Source organism: Aythya marila (assembly GCF_965140915.1).
Source record: "Aythya marila genome assembly, chromosome: 12".
NCBI lineage: Eukaryota > Metazoa > Chordata > Aves > Anseriformes > Anatidae > Aythya > Aythya marila.
The window spans coordinates 11,818,643-11,834,572 of NC_139053.1; the positions used below are offsets into that span (position 1 = coordinate 11,818,643).

Here is a 15,930-nt window from a genome sequence, read left to right on the forward strand (position 1 = left end):
CTGAAACATAACCTCTAATCTTATTTTCTATTTCTAGCATACAATTCACGACCCTTATCCCAATTTTTTAAATTAAATATCCTCTGCGTTGCAGACTGTTTCCTATAGTCATGATAGCGCACAGACTACGTCAGAACCTACAACCATATGCTTCTGGTCAGGACAATTTTACATCATTTTTAAGGGCATTAGAATTAGAAACACACAGTATTTTTGTGTTATAGGTTTAAGAGTCTCCTCTGAAAAAGAAGTTTTCAGTGCCGCTGCCAGTACTGCAGTGCAATGAAACAGCTTTATTTGTTGGAAGGTTTAGATAAAGACCTTAAAATACAACAGAAATGCATTTCAGGGCAGTCTGCAAAGTGAAGCATAAACTTACAGCAATTAGAGTGACTTAGAGAATATTTGCAGATGCTAAGTCTTAAAAACTGCAGGGTTTTATTAGAAAGGAAGACTTCTCATCTAACACCATTTATTTGTTAGATGGATTTTGCTTAAACCTGCAATTTTTTTTTAAATTTTTTTTTGGACAACAACAAAATGTAAGAGTTGACCATTGATTCTTCAACATTTCCTACACAAGATATATTAAAATCAGAAGAGCCTACTGGATCAAATGTCTATCCAGACCACAATGATTAGGGTCTAAATTTGTACTTCTAATTAGTTAGCACTATTCATAACTCCCTTCCATACTTTTATCAATATTTAATTTAACAGTTGCTAGGGTGAAACATCCCGCCATGTACAAATTCTCCTACAGAAGCACTTTGATACAGTACAACTCCCTGAAGAATGAAAAAATATTTTTCTGTCTCCAAAGTGCCAAAAAAAAGTTGCCAGGAGGCATCCCAAGCCTGGAGGTTGCAGTCTGACAAGGTCAGGCCCTCAACAGAGCTGCACAGTTACAAGTACATGTCTGCATTTTCATCGGCCACGTGCTAACGCTCTTCCACCTACCCCAAAATAATCTGTTTCAGTCCTAGAAAACACATCTCAGAAAGCAGCAGGAATGCCTATCACTGCTCAGTTGGCTGCGCTTACTCCGCAGAGAAGGCCAGCTTTGGTCACTAGGCACGAGTGATTGCCTTTGCTTACGCACAAAGTGGAAGAAAAAAAGAAATGGTAACTTCCAATGAACCACATAGCAAAATATTGATAATGCTTACAGCAAACTAACAGATAACCTTTCAAAACAAGACTAACTATATTGGTATCATTTTCCTTTGTATAATTAGAAGATTAGTCAGACTAGAACTATAAGAGCAAACAAATTGTCATTAGAAGTTAAATTTTTTTTTTTCTGAAGTATATTTTGGACATAATCAGTTGTTCAGACAACTTGGCTACATAAGCAAGATTAGGAAAGAAGGAACAATCTTTGGACTAAGACATGAAGCACTACAACAAGCTTTGTTAAATTTATATATTCTATCAGCATGTTTTACAATAAATACAGTTTATTTTGCATTAGTCTGCACAGGCAGTTCTAATAAATGCCATTAGTATGTTCTACTTTCTCTCTCCCACTCCTCCTTCAGCCTCCATCCTATTCTCAGCAGGGCATCATTTGAATTTATTGGTAGTTCCACAGAAACTGAACTGTGCAAGTGGGAGGACAGCCTCTAGCAATTAAGAATAAAAGCAGATAAGTGAACATAAATTAGACTAGAGAAAAACAAGTGCAAGAATCTCTTAGGGCAGCAGAGCTAGATTTTGAAACTGACTTAAATATTTTATATTTATTGTTTTCCAGTCAGTCATCTCATCAACTTATAACTTATCAGTTTATACCATGAAGTTAGCATGCCAATAGGAGCAGCACAATCCAAAGCAGCCCAAAGTGAAATTCATTCCTAGGTGGCAACTGGAGAAAAACAACAATACTATCTGTACTAAAAATAAAGAAATTCTTATTTATGTTGACGATGTTACAAGTCAAGACTGCCCTTCCCTTCGCAAAAAACCAATGTTTTAAGAAGATATTTCTGACAGTAATTTCACTGAGTCTTAAGGTTCAATGATGGAAAGCTTATCCTCTCTCCCCCATCCTAAAATGAGGGTTAAAAACCTCTCAAAAAAAAAAAAAAAATCACTGAAATTCTCATGTCAATGAATGATGGCCACAAAAATTCATCATACCACTAGGAAACTATTTGCCAGTATGTTTTCAAAAAGGATACTGTTATTCAAATGGAAAAAGAGTATCACACTATGACTACCCAACAATCCAAATAACTGTTTCAAAATCTTAAATTCATTAAATGTTTTATTACTGTGGTCTCCATAAAATATGAAATTAAAGAACTAATATAATTTGCTTGTCAGATGTAAATATTTTATAAATGGTTTCCCTGCAGTCTCTGCTTTCAGTAATAAGAATTACAGAAATAATTCCAAAATCCTCATTGAGTCTAACATTAAGAAAGTCTTTACTTTTTCTTAAGTGTTTCTATCCCCACCTTTCTTAAACTTTCAGGAACATAGCATAGGTGGTTTTTGTCACGTAAGAGTATTCTTTGTCATAAAGCATGCCACCTACCACAAACTGTGTTGTGAAAATGTTTGATTCACATCTGATTCAGTGCACACAGAGCTTCCTCACCAGGTGAGCCTGCAGCCTGCTTGAAACCCACCTTCCTGCAAGCAGCTAGACACTGCACTGCAATCAACACCACTCAGGAATCACAGCCAGGGATTTTGTATTTCAACACGGATCTCATCTAAGACATATTCTTTATTTTCAAGTTCTTCCAACCGCAGTGGAACATTGACACAGTAGCTACATACAGCTCAGCCAGGCTGACTTTGGACACCACTCATCATCCCATTACTAGTCCATGATCAACATTATGCACCATGGCAGTTCCCATCTCCCCACACCATGCAAACTCATCGTGGTGCTTTCAGGAAGCACGGGACACAGATGTCACAGATGTCCTTTATCTTGCTCTCAGAAATATATACCAAGATGCTCTTAGATCAGCTCTAAGCCCTGAGGAAGGTTGCTTTGAGGCACTGTGGATCTTTTACAAAGCGTTGTATTTCTATTTCCGCAAAATGCAGAAAAACTGTTAAAAAGTAGAGCCAACAGGCTAAGCAAAGACTGAGTAAGCCCATGAAAAAAAACAACTTCTGCCTATTCCAAAAGGTAAGCATTCCTCTATTATTCAGTAATCAAGACTGGGCCAAACAGTTCATTAAAGTATTTCCCTTCCAACTTTTCCTCAACAAATTTAATTCGGTAGCTAAAAACCAATAAATTCTTGAATATTTAGATGGTGTCCATTCTGTGAGAAATGGGAAATTATTTCCAACTACAACCCATGCAATTCTTACAGTTCCTAAAACTAGTCTTGTACATACCCTGCTTTCTTTCCCCTGTCCCTAAAAACATTTTTTGTTTAACGTGTTTAAATATTTAACCTTCCTAACACAGGGAGATGGGCTTTCGGCAGAAAAAAAAGGCAAACACGGTCTGCTAGAGTAGTCACTTCTGCCCAAGTTCTTCCATTGCTAAAGGACCTCTCCCTTCTGTCTAACCTGCAACAGAGTTAAGAGATAAAAATAAAAATAATGACTCCTTCCACACATGTCCCAGGAGAAGACGAGTGGAATTATTACTTGGGTAAAAAGTTCACCTTATATCTGCTTTAAGATAAACAGCACAGTAATAGTCCCCCATGGAACAATTAGTTGTTTGCAAAGAAGCTGGTAGAGCTAACAACTAAATAAGGCTTATGTTTTCTCTATTTTCCTTAACTATGTTCTCCATTTACAGATAATATATCTTCCACATTTTTCCCCTTTTTGCAAACTGACAGAAAACCGAACTTGTGTATAGCCTGCTCCAGAGTTACTGACGGTAGAAGAAAGTGTAAATTGCTCCTCACAATCAAACAGAACAGCTAACACATTTCTGTGGGAAGGATTTCTATCCATTCCTGTCTCCAAAGCATCATATGGAGAAAAACAAAACAAAATTGTGTTATTACTGCTACTGCTATGCCTTCCTTCCAAGGCTCTCTGTAAGGATCTTGCTCTATTTCTAGAGTTATTCTATCAGGCAATTACAATTCTGTATTCTGCATAAGCTCACAACACGTATCTGTAGCAATCTCCCAGAGAACACTATGATAAACAAATGCAGGCATACTAGACGGATTTTTTTCCATCTTTTCCTAAGAAACTGCTTTTCCCTGTCTACTGTATTACAAAGACTGTAGTTACCCGTCAATTTTAAACACTAAAAATCTTATTTTTGCTCAAAAGTCAACAGCATTGGTCCTATTTTTAATTTCTTTTTCCTACATGAAGATTTCAAAAACACAGTATTAGAAAGGTATTTGTACTGCTCATCAAGGTATTAATATTTCATTTTATTCACAAGTTCTTATTTACAACAAATACATCCTGCTTACACCTAACAATATATCATGTAATAGGCACATACCAGCTATGTGCTCTTTCACTAAAAAACAATTTCAAAAAATCATTTTCTCAAAATTTCCATTTTAAAAATAAGGAAAACGACCTTTCTTCATAGTGTCCCGTAACATTACGTGGCTGGGGCAGGCCATACCACTTCTTGCCTTTATCAACTATTTTATTAGGAATACTCTACACTGAAGTCAGAACTGGGACTAGCTTCAAAGTAATATTTTATACATCAAGGCATTTTTACCTTCAACTACTACTCGTATTTCTGTGCAGCAGGGGAGTTTAAGCCAAACCAAGTTTAGAACAACAGGAATCTTTCACATTTTCAACACGGCAGACTTCTCTCTGCCTCCTTCAGCTAGCATTCCAATCCTCACTGTGCAATGCATAAAAACAGGAGCATTTTCAATGGGAATTAAAGTAGAAAACGGGAAAAATAACTACAAAATGAAAAAATCACCAGGAGAAAAAGTATAGTGACTGGGTTCAGTGGCATTAGAAAATGAGATGATTGCAGGCTCGGCAGTGAAACTGATGGTCTTCTTTACAGTGTATGAATACAATGATCAAAATTAGCTTCAACTATTTATGGTGTCTCAAATGCTATTAGCAAGGCATTCTGCTGCTTGAGTTCTTATATGCATACCATAATTTCAAACAGCACAGCCACTTACAAAATGCATTTGTATCTCCCCTTACAGCCAACATATTGTTCTCTGTCTGGAACAGAAAACGCTTCCATCGACTGTTTTTCATCTTTCAGATTATTCTGTTGGCATTTCTTTGCCTCTGAAATTGAAACGTATAGACTCTGCTTATGTAGACTTCTGTCCCTATTTTGGGCAAGACATTCTCAGAACGCTGTCTTTGGGGCAGAATGAGATTTGCCTATGACAGTGTAAGGTAAACGAAGGCAGTGAATTACAGGTCTTAAGTCAACGGTGTGATGCAAAAGGAAAAGAAAAAAATGCCACTCCCTAACAACACAAACCTTTAGAGACAGCTACTCAGGGGATAGGAAGTTCACTAAGTAAACAGTGCTTTAAGGCACAACCAGGCTTTTTCACCAAGCATTATAACCAGTATTCACACATATCTAGTTGCACAATATTCACTCTAAGTCCACTGTTGCAAATCCTGCCAGTGTAACTTTGCTCACTTAGGATTCCTTTTAGAGAAACACGTTTAACAAAGGAAGGTAAAGCACACACGATGCCCCACATTCACATATGTTCCTCTTCAACATACTGTATAAGTGGATCAAAATACAGCATACCTTCCTGTCTCTGCTTGTCATGCTGAGGAGCGTATCACTTACAAAATCTTAAGTTAAAAGAGAAGGGACCACAGTTAGGTAGTGAAGAATATTTCTTAAACTACACTTACCTTGCTTTTCCTGATATACAAATTAATGTGCAATGAAAAACAACCAACACAGTAGAGACAAACAACTTGTGCTCCTGAACAGAATATATCAAATAGCATATGCAAAGAAGAGAATGTATTCCTTCCCTGAAGCAACAAAAATGTTTTGAAAAAGAAACTGCTTCATCTGTGCTAAAAATTCTGGAACAAAAGACAAATTCAAGTTTTAAGCAGAAAGTGACTAAATGAAATACATAATTTTCTTCTGCTTCAGGAAGCAACACACTACATCAGACAGAGAAGAGCATCCACTTGCTGAACTGCAAGCTTAAGAAATTGTCAGTAAGAATTGTTAACTATCTCAGAAAAAAAAACACAACTTAATGTCAAGTTAAATTTTATCAGTCATATTATCAGTAAACGTATATAAATGTCATAATGCACAAAAAATTGAGGGACACTAAGACCTTTCAGGAGGAACATGAAGCAAAATATATGAAACACAAGGGAAGGCAGCCTAGGCAGACATTTTCCATCAGTAATCCTGCAAAGTGCAAAGGATGGGGAAACACACTTTAAAACACAAAATAAATAAGAGGGTAAGGACAGGCAATCCTAGATAGACCAACAGCTAATTACAGACACTCCCTTAGAAGCTGACTTGAGAAATTTAGTTTAAAAGCACTCTAAATTGTCCAAAAAAATCAATGCATTGGATAGGTAATAATCCCTGTACAGGTGTTTAAGAACCATTTAAACTTACTACATTGTACTTTATAACCAGAGTAGCTATTCAACCCTCAACTCTGGTACGTGCAAGCCCATCCACACACCAAGTGTTCAGTCCAAGGGCATGTCTGGTTAAAGCATGCTCTTCTGAAAAGCATTCAGAATCAAAGACACCATGAAAGGTTTTAATGTAGTAACTCTGCCATCTGATCAGCACCAACCTAAAAAGCGTTAGAGATTCAGTGATAAGAACATCTCCTGATGCTTGAAAGACAGCACCTGATTCAGAAGAGATCGCTGCAGCCCTCAACTAAAACCAGGGTCACTGCAATACGGTGAAAGGCAAGAGAAGGTAAGAGTAGAAGAGATGCTCGAGTCTTTCAGCACACATTCAGGGGAAACACAATTAAGGGGCAAATCAGTTTGTTTTCTTTTGCCTGACTATCAGACAATTCTAATCAAACGTCACAATAACTTAAGTGTTCCAGAAACTAAAATGGAAAAAGAAAAGACGCTTCCTGGTGTGTCTTCAAAGGAAGAAAATGCACTTTTCCCCAAAACATCTCACTTAATCTTGTGCGTCAACTACAGATTTATTCTATCATACCAATCCATCACCACAAAAATGTAACATTCCTATATAAAAACAAAACATGTATCATTAGTGGTTTTCAAGAGATCTCACATCCAGCAACATCTGCAGAGCAATAGATTTCTCTTAACCAGAGCAGAATCTTTTCTAACCACAAAAGCAAGCATCGGATTAATTTCAAAATAGCACAGGTCAGCTGCACCACGTTTCCACGTGGATAAACCAAGAAGTGCACTTGACTGAAGACTGCCAAACTACCTCACATTCTGTCCCATGACCTAAGTCTTAAGACCAAATATTATATGAAAGATAAATGTATTTTAAATTAGAGTTGATAACCGCAGAAAGCACTTGCTAAGAACTTCAACAAACCCACATTAAATTCATGGTCAAATAATTGCAATTTTATATGAAGTCTGATAACTGCTTAGCTTATTTTGCAATAACTTGTCTCAAACTTTACGACACTCATTCCTCTTTGGTCTTGAAGGTCAAAGTGCTGAATTTGACATCACAATCTGTCCTGTAGCTTGTTGCAACATTTAGAGAAAAAAGGTTTATTATGAGATTTAATGGGACTGCTAATGAGAAAAGGTTTCATTTTCTCTTCTGAAAAGCAACACAAGACATACACAAAAATTGGAAGCTCTCTGGGCAAGGAATCTTTCTACAGTTTAATACAGAACCAAGCACATTCCCAATAATGGTATATGTGTTCTTTTTCCAGCATTTTGTCCTAATAACTGGCATTTCCTCCCAGCACCTCATGCAATTTTTATTAGCATGGAAGTCTCTTAAGAAAAAGAAGCCATAGAAATAAAAGTCTGCTTTTACTTGCATTATTTCAGGAAATTTTATTTTTAGCTAATGTAGCCCTGCTTTTCTATATAAAAACTTCAGCAGCTTGTCTTCAAAAGTAGTTAAACAGAAGTACAGGTTATTATACTACCAAAATTTTAACTTGGCTTGTATCATAACTTGTGTATCTATACCAGTTGCTGCCCAGCACAGTTTATTTGTATTCCACTGTGAGTTAGCAAAGTACGTCAGTTTGCTCTCTGTAGGTGAAGAATGTACGAGTATCTACGCAAACCTCTACTTTCCTGCCAACAACAGCGGCAACCTGGCGGGCTTGATCATTTCATTTGCACTGCTCAGAACTGGGCTCAGGAAAGCAAAATTCTTATCACTATACATTTTCTTATTTGTTTGGTCTTGATCAAATTAAAGTTTTTAGCTTTTCTAAATGACACACACGTATTTAGCTTTAGATCTATTTTTGGCACCACGTTAAAGCTCTCCGCTACATCATCTGCTTGTAAATGGTCATTTCACGTTGGAAAAAGCGTAGAACTTATTACCTTGTTATGCAAATATTTGCAAACTGTGTCGTTCAGCCAAATGAATATAAATACCTAACTATATCCTTAGTAAGAGGCTAAATACAGTTTTTCCAGAGCTGCGAAACGTGCACTGATGAAGTTGGATTCTGTACAACATATTTGCACAGGTTTAGTTAACGCTGTTCTATACTATCTGGCCTTAACTCCTGCTTGGACAAAGAACTGCAGACCACTCACCAATAGGCAATATATACAGCTGTGCTTTGCTCCAAATAAATAAATCAATATATTCCTGTCTCAAAATCCTTACTGTTTTTTTTTTTTTTTTAATTAATCACAAGTGCTTTCAGCAAAAGACAAAAAGCTGCACTTGTTTTTATGTTCATATGACATACATAGTTTCATCTGAACGTTTGGAAGTGATAAAACCATTCCACGTTGAAGTTACCTGACGAGATGCATGCAGAAAAATACAGACTACCTAAAAATTTCTTCCTTCCAGTTCTACAGTCTCTTCCTCCTTGTATTCTTCCTCCTTCTACAAAATACCATCTGGTGCAAGACTTGCAAATAGCATTCTGAGAAAAATTTTGAAATACTTAACAGAAAGATCACATTCCTTGATTCTTTCAGCACAGAATTGCATTTACCCATGGTAATATTTCCCCTGTGATCTTCAGTCTTCTTCACGAGTTTTGAGGGTGCAGAGACAATGAAAGTCTTTTGACAACAACAGGAGTTGTTTTTGTGTCTGTCCCTCCTGGTCACTACAGCTTTCATTGTTTTTCAGCATTTCTGTAATATGGCTAGGCTACACAAGAAGAATTTCTAGCATCTTCAGGATGAGATTAAAAGCTTCAAGTATTTTTAAGGAACATTTTAAAATATTACCTTGTACTTACACTCTTTGGAAGAAACACTTAAAAAGATCTCCAGATTTTTCTGGAATGTAAGCTGTAGACGTTCAGGTGCTTTATCTTTCTCTAGGGAAGCTCTTGTGCTTGAACTCAAATTGTTCTTCTAAGGCATAATCAGCCAAGTTCTATAATCTTTACAGAAGAGCAGGAAGTTCAACTTTCATAAACAGGGAAAATACCTAGAACATTGCTTCAAACATCTTGGTATCAAACAGAGCACACAGACATGCTTGAAAGGGTGTAATTTCACCCCAGTAAATCCTGAGGAATTCCTAATACTATCCAGAAACTTGCAAACACACCGAGTTATCACAGTGAGGTAATCTACTTGAGAAACTAAAACCAGTTGGTTCTGAAAGAATTAAAGATAAATTTCATTGCTAGATTACTCTCCCATAGTAATAAAAGCATGAATCACACACTAGGTATGGCTTTGGTGAAACAAGGGGTCCATAACATTCCCACCTTTCTGCTCTTCTCCCACACTCTCCTCTACAACACACTCCATACGGTGCTTTCAAAAGTCCCCAAAAGCATGTCGGAATAAAGCATTAAAGGGTCAAAGGTAAATATTATTCCTAACAAGGGAAACAAACTTCCCCTAACATTCAGAAATTGTTGACGTTCAGGACTTTTGTTCCATCCCCAGATTGCACCAGCATATGTCGCACAGAAGCCTATGAGGAATTTTCTGTAATCAGACGACTCCATTTAAATGTCAGCTTTGAGTGCACAACTAAACAGGAATCACACCTTCAATACTGTTATTAAACAATCAGTTAACATGTTCCCCTCTAACTTCCTAGCCAACACATAAGTCAGGAAAGAACAAAAGCCTGAGATGAGGTGGCTGACGGGGTAGTAGAAGAATTTTCCTGTTGAAATTTTCCAAATAATCTGTCTTTTGCAATGCTATTGTACAGAAATGCCTACCAATAAACATTAACTTCTGACAAGTACCCCACTGAAAGACAACTAGATAGAACATTACAAAGTCATATTTACTAAAAAAGCCTAACCACTTGAGAAAGCAGAAAACTAATAGAAAAGCAAGAAACACAAGACCACAAAGAAGGAATACAGCCGTCTTGCAAGACAATGAAAAGAGCAAGCCTAAAACAGAAAATATGTTCAGTCATCCCAAGGAGAGAATTTTACTGAAAACCATAATTGGAAAGTAGTCACAATTTAAGGAGGCATTTTAAAGATGTTTCCTAAGGAATTACTTTCTCTGATGTAAGCCTACCAGTGAAAACACACAAGATAACTTTTAATTTAAAAAATGGGGGGCAGCTACTTTACAGCAAGAAGCTGTTTTATATTTTAGAAGTACAAAAAATATTTACTGGTGTTATCATGTTCTCTTATAATGGCTTTCCTTCAAAGGGAGAGTATTTATTTCCTTTGTGAAAATGGTTCTTCAAAGAAAAGGCCTGGAATACCCCGCTTAAAACTTTCATTGTTTTAATAAAATTTGTAATAGGTGCTTGCGCCAATAAGCTCTTGTATGTTATCATTAGCCTGAAGCCAATGGACCACCAACAGCAGGCAATACCACAGACAGAATGTCTAACTTGCTAAAAACTTCCGAACATGCTCCACCAGCCCCAGCTACTCCCACCTCATGCACACCCTACTAATCTTTACTCACAGCCACCTCGATATTCCCTCAGCACCACCTGGAATACTTTGCGTTCCCCTTTTCAGCCCTTTTTCATTCTTCCAAGCAAAACCTGCATTTCTAGAATCTCTGCTCTGCTGTTTCCCCTCACACCCACTCTTCCCCTCGTACTCTAAGGCTGCTCTAACTCAGGTCGCTGGAAGTCAGTTTGCCTCGTGCAAAGTTGATGAGCTTAATAGAACCATGCAGAGTAAGCTCCCTACATTTATTTTTAAGAAAACAATATACTAATCCTCACCAATTACAGCTGACTAAGGCAAGATTGGTATTTCAAGACCACCAAAGTTCCCAAAATAATTCTTGTCTCGTACCATCAGTGAAACATCTCACCAATGTCATGTTTTTGGCAAAATTCAAGGATTAGACCAAAACGATACATTCACAGAACACCAGAACACTGGAATCATATCAGACAAATTCAGCAATTAAAGTGCAAAGTAATATTAGTAATATTAATGCCTCTTGCTCCGCTCTCCCACAACTTAATTTGAAAAAGAAACCTAATAGCTTCTTTGGGGGCAGAAGGGACTAAATTCCTCCTACTATAAAATTATCCTTTATGTACACCAACAACAGAAGACAAGAAACCCACACAAAGCCAAAAAGGCACGACAAAACATTAATACTAGCATCTCAGTGAGTTTGGAACACATCTTTAACAAATTCCACTTAGCTTTCAAAACATTTTTTCATCCTACCAGGCAGAGCTTCAGATTCTGCAGATACCGAGAGACAGTACCTTCTGTGGTTTAGATCTGTGGTCCCCGAATAAGCTTCCAGAGTTGCTTTCAGCCACAAGATGTACAAAATCTAAATGTCCCAGAATACAATTTTGCCTGGAGAGCACAAGATTGCCTACAGCATGTTACTAATAAATTGTTGTTACCCAAAGGCCAATGAAGGTCAAAAAACACTAACTGAGACATATCACCAAGCTCTAGGAGGACTGGTGCGATTATAATGTTGATTTTGTCGAGCCTAGCAGAATCAGCTGCCCTGTGAACCAGCCTCAGCACACTGTTTTTGTGATGAGGTTACCCATGCTGCTGGAAATGTCATCTTTCATGTATGATATAAAACCCTTTCTATAGCTACAAACAATACCCTGGCATTGTTCGTAACATGTAGGGTGTTGCTCTGGCTAGCATCCAATTCCAGTAATAATATTCTATCTACCTACAGTAACCACAAGAAGATATTCTTCATTTTCAGCCCCAAGTGTTTTGTCAGCACAGCAGCAAGCTGTTGAAGAATTGCCACACTTCACTCTAAGTTCTGCATTTCACTGGGCATTTATTCGTCTGCACGGATCAGGCATTTCTCTAGAACTCTAGAAATACCTTGAGATTAGTGGGAATAAAGGAGTTCTTTTCATACGGTACAATTAGTCATATCAACAGTGATAGCTATTTTGAGCAGCACCTATTAATCACTATCATTAGCAGGATCTCTGGTGTACCAGCATTCACTGTACCAAGAACAAGTCTTTTCCTATTACAGCACTACTATATAAACAAAAGCAGCGGCACAATTTCTCTTCACACAACCCTGTTTTGAGTAATGAGAGGCAAGCAGCAGCACTTAAAACTACACTCAATACAGGATATAAAAGGAAGCTTACTTATACCTCACAGGACAGTAAAAATACAGTTGTTTTCCTGCAAAGAAAGCCTGGCAGTCATTTGTATGCAGGGGAAGAGGAGGTCATGAAAAATAATACATTTTGGGAAGAAGTGGGGGGAAAAGCGCTCTCAGTTTGGAGGCAGAAGGAAAAAACACAGAAAAAAAGATTCAAGTGATCAAATACAAGTGTACCTAAGAGGTGGAAGAAACTCAGACTATTCTCTTAAAGATTTTCAGCAGATTATTTTCATTGTTTTGTATGAAGGATCAATTGTTAACCACATTTCAGAGTCTCAGAAGAGACTTTAGTCTCAAAAATATTCCCCGTATGCAGTATTTCTAGTTTCCTAACACCTCTGAGTAACTCCTGATTCAGAATGAAAAACGCTAACAGAAGGATTTATGCCTTACGCTGACCTAAGAAGCAACACCACAAGACGCACATGAAGGAGCAGCTCCGCGTTGCTTCCAGCCCAGTTCCTCACACCTCAAAGGTGACATGAAGCAGCAGAAACGCGTATGTTGACCCGAATCACACCTTCTTCACAACTGTAATAGTTAAAAGAGAAAGGCCTTCCTTCTAGGAGAGAAAGAAAAACAAGCAAAAACCTTGTGCAAGTTCTAGATTTAGAAGAATAGCAATTGTCTCCAGAATAAGGGTCTTCTGTAGAAACACTGGCTAGGAAAAGGCTCCAGCCAAGTGCAAAATCATGTTGATGTACAAGATACACAAATAGCACCTGAGTGCACGCCACGATCGGCCAGGGCTCCTGATCCCATGAGCTGCATACCGAAACCTTCATGTGGCTGGGAGCTCCACGACACATGCCACATACCTCAGAGAGATGAGGGAAGGGGAGCAGATTGCAGGAGCTTCAGCCGTCTATCACCCACGGAAAGCAGCAACAGCACCTCAACAGCACCCCAAGATGGTGTCGGGCTGAGCATACAAGCAACAACAGCCTTAAAACCAGTGCTGACCTTTTCCCCGGCCTCTGGATTTGAGATTATCCAACAGCCACGCTGGCTGTTACAAGGCTCAGTGCCATTTTGGGAACCAAACCCGCACCTCCTGCCAGCTACACGTGCCTCTGAAGCCCCAGGCTGACCGGCTGCGAGGAGCCGGGCACTTATTGCCACTACAGAGGGCTGATGTACACCGCCCTCTTCACCATGACACCCAGACATCTGTTCCTCTGGAGAACTAATAATAATGGCTGACTCGTACCTGTAACTAGGCTTGCAATTCCACCTGAAACAAAATCAGAAGAGGTCTCTCAAAATCTTTCAAATTACTGAGGTAACATCCCTCCACCTGACGAATTTATACCTGCTCCTCGTCACTCAGGGATAAAACCCTGCAGGCCCTGTCTCCAGCAGAGCAAAGCAAAGGTATACCAGCAAAGTTTCCAGCTACACCCCAAAACGAGAGTTTCCCTCCTCAGCCCGCAGTATGGACACGAGGGACTAAAAATAACACTGAATAGCGCTGGAAGCAGGCGTCAGGTGAAAGCCGAGCGCGGGCGGCAGCACGGAGACACCGCTGCGGGCCGGGGGCTTGGGGAGCCCAGCGCCAGGCCCCTGCGGGGGGCACCTCCCGGGGGCAGCCCCCGGAGCCCGGCCGGGCCCTGAGGCGGGAGGCGGCCGGGCAGAGCCGCGCCGCCCTGAGGCGAGGTCCCCGCCGCGGGGTCTCCGTCGCCCGCCGCGGGGCCGGAGCAGGCCGGAGGGAGCGGCGGGCGGCCACAGCTCGCCACCAAGGGGCGCAGCAACGCCCGCAAGGAGCAGGCCCCGCCGGGCTGCCCGCACTCGGGTCACGGCGGAGGGAAGGGGAGAAGGGGACGCGGCCGCAGCCTCGCCACCGCCCCGTGCCGAGCCGAGCCGTGCCGAGCCTGCCCCCGCCGCCACAGCGGGGCCGGGCCGGCGCTGCCGAGGGTGCGCGGCGACAGCCCCCGGGCCGCGCCTCGGGGCACCGCCGCCCTCCCGCCGAGCCGCCGGGGGGCTCCTCCCGGCCCCAGAGCGCCCGCTGCCCGCCTCGGCACCCGGGAGAGCCGAGGAGAGCGGCGGTACCGCCGGCCACGCCAGCCCGGTGCCTCGCACCGCCAGGGCCCCGCGGGCTGCGGAGCCGCGGGCGGGCTGAGGCAGGGCGGCGGGGAGCGGGGGCATGGCGGCGGCGCTCGCTCACTCACCTGCCCGCGACAGCCGCCGCCGCCGCCCGGCCAGCGCCGCTCTGTGTACTCCGGAAACGGCGGCTCCTCCGCCGGCCGCCGGGGGAGGGAAGGAGGCGGGCAGGGACCGGCCGGGGGCGGGCGGAGCCGCGACTGACAGCGGGAAGGGGAAGGCGGGAGCGGGGCGGGCGGCTGAGGGCTGAGGGGGGGGCGCGGCGCCTCAGGGAGCTGAGGAGGGGTGAGCGGGGAGGTGTGGGGCCTTGTCCCGGCGGGGCGGTGCTGAGGAGCTCGGCCCCGCTCCTTCCACACGAGCACACGCACCCCGAGCTCCCCCGAGGTGTGGGGCAGGCCCCGGCTGCCTCCTGTCGTGTGAGGGGACCCGGCCCCGGCTGCTGGGGGGTAAATGGGGAGGGTGAGGGACGGGCAGGCCGTTACTTCAGAGCGGAGGACGAGGGGCGAGGGGGAATAATAAAAATCAGTCCATATTTTATATTAACCTCAAGTAACGAGGTTTCCCGTCTTGTCGTTTCATGGTCAGGTGCAGTGCGTCCTTCCATGAGGGAATGATCAGTGACAGAGATCGCCAGCAGCACCTGCAAAGTACTGTATTCCTCTTCTGTCTAAAGTCACTAGCCAGGGATACTATGGGGTTCACCACTGTTAAACCTTTATTTGGGGATTGGGTAAAATGCTCACAAAGTTATCTGAAATCAGTCCCCTTGGGCATAATTATCATGGTGCTGCCAGCCTTACAAATTGCCCCAACCAAAACAGGCCTGGTACGTGATGGCTTTGCTGTGTGAATTTGAACCAGTTTATTATTATTCCTCATTCTTAATGAAGACTGTATACAGAAAGGTTTGCTGTGCAATTCAATGTATTTTCAAATCCTATTTCCAAATCCTGTTAATCCTGTTGTTCTTAGAAGAAGGTAGTTATTGTTTATTTCTGAGGTTTATTTAGAACCTTACATTTGAAATGGAACAATAAGTTAATAACATATAGAAATAGTTGGTAGAAGTTAGAAAATAAGGTCATATGTAATAGTGAGAAAATAGTTAAAAGTTCTTGGAAT

The 15,930-nt window shown here is 41.2% G+C and overlaps 1 protein-coding gene across 2 annotated transcripts in view; it reads right to left on the minus strand.

The window, feature by feature from the left end:
• Positions 1-14,974, minus strand: part of GARRE1 (granule associated Rac and RHOG effector 1) — a 53,560-nt gene extending 38,586 nt beyond the window's left edge. Inside the window, exon 1 of one of the 2 annotated variants that reach the window (XM_082770353.1) lies at positions 14,877-14,974. The gene's annotated coding sequence lies outside the window, so the exon portion shown is untranslated. The remainder of the gene's footprint in view (positions 1-14,876) is intronic. The other variant, XM_082770352.1, reaches the window with a different exon arrangement.
• Between the last annotated feature and the right edge of the window lie 956 nt (positions 14,975-15,930).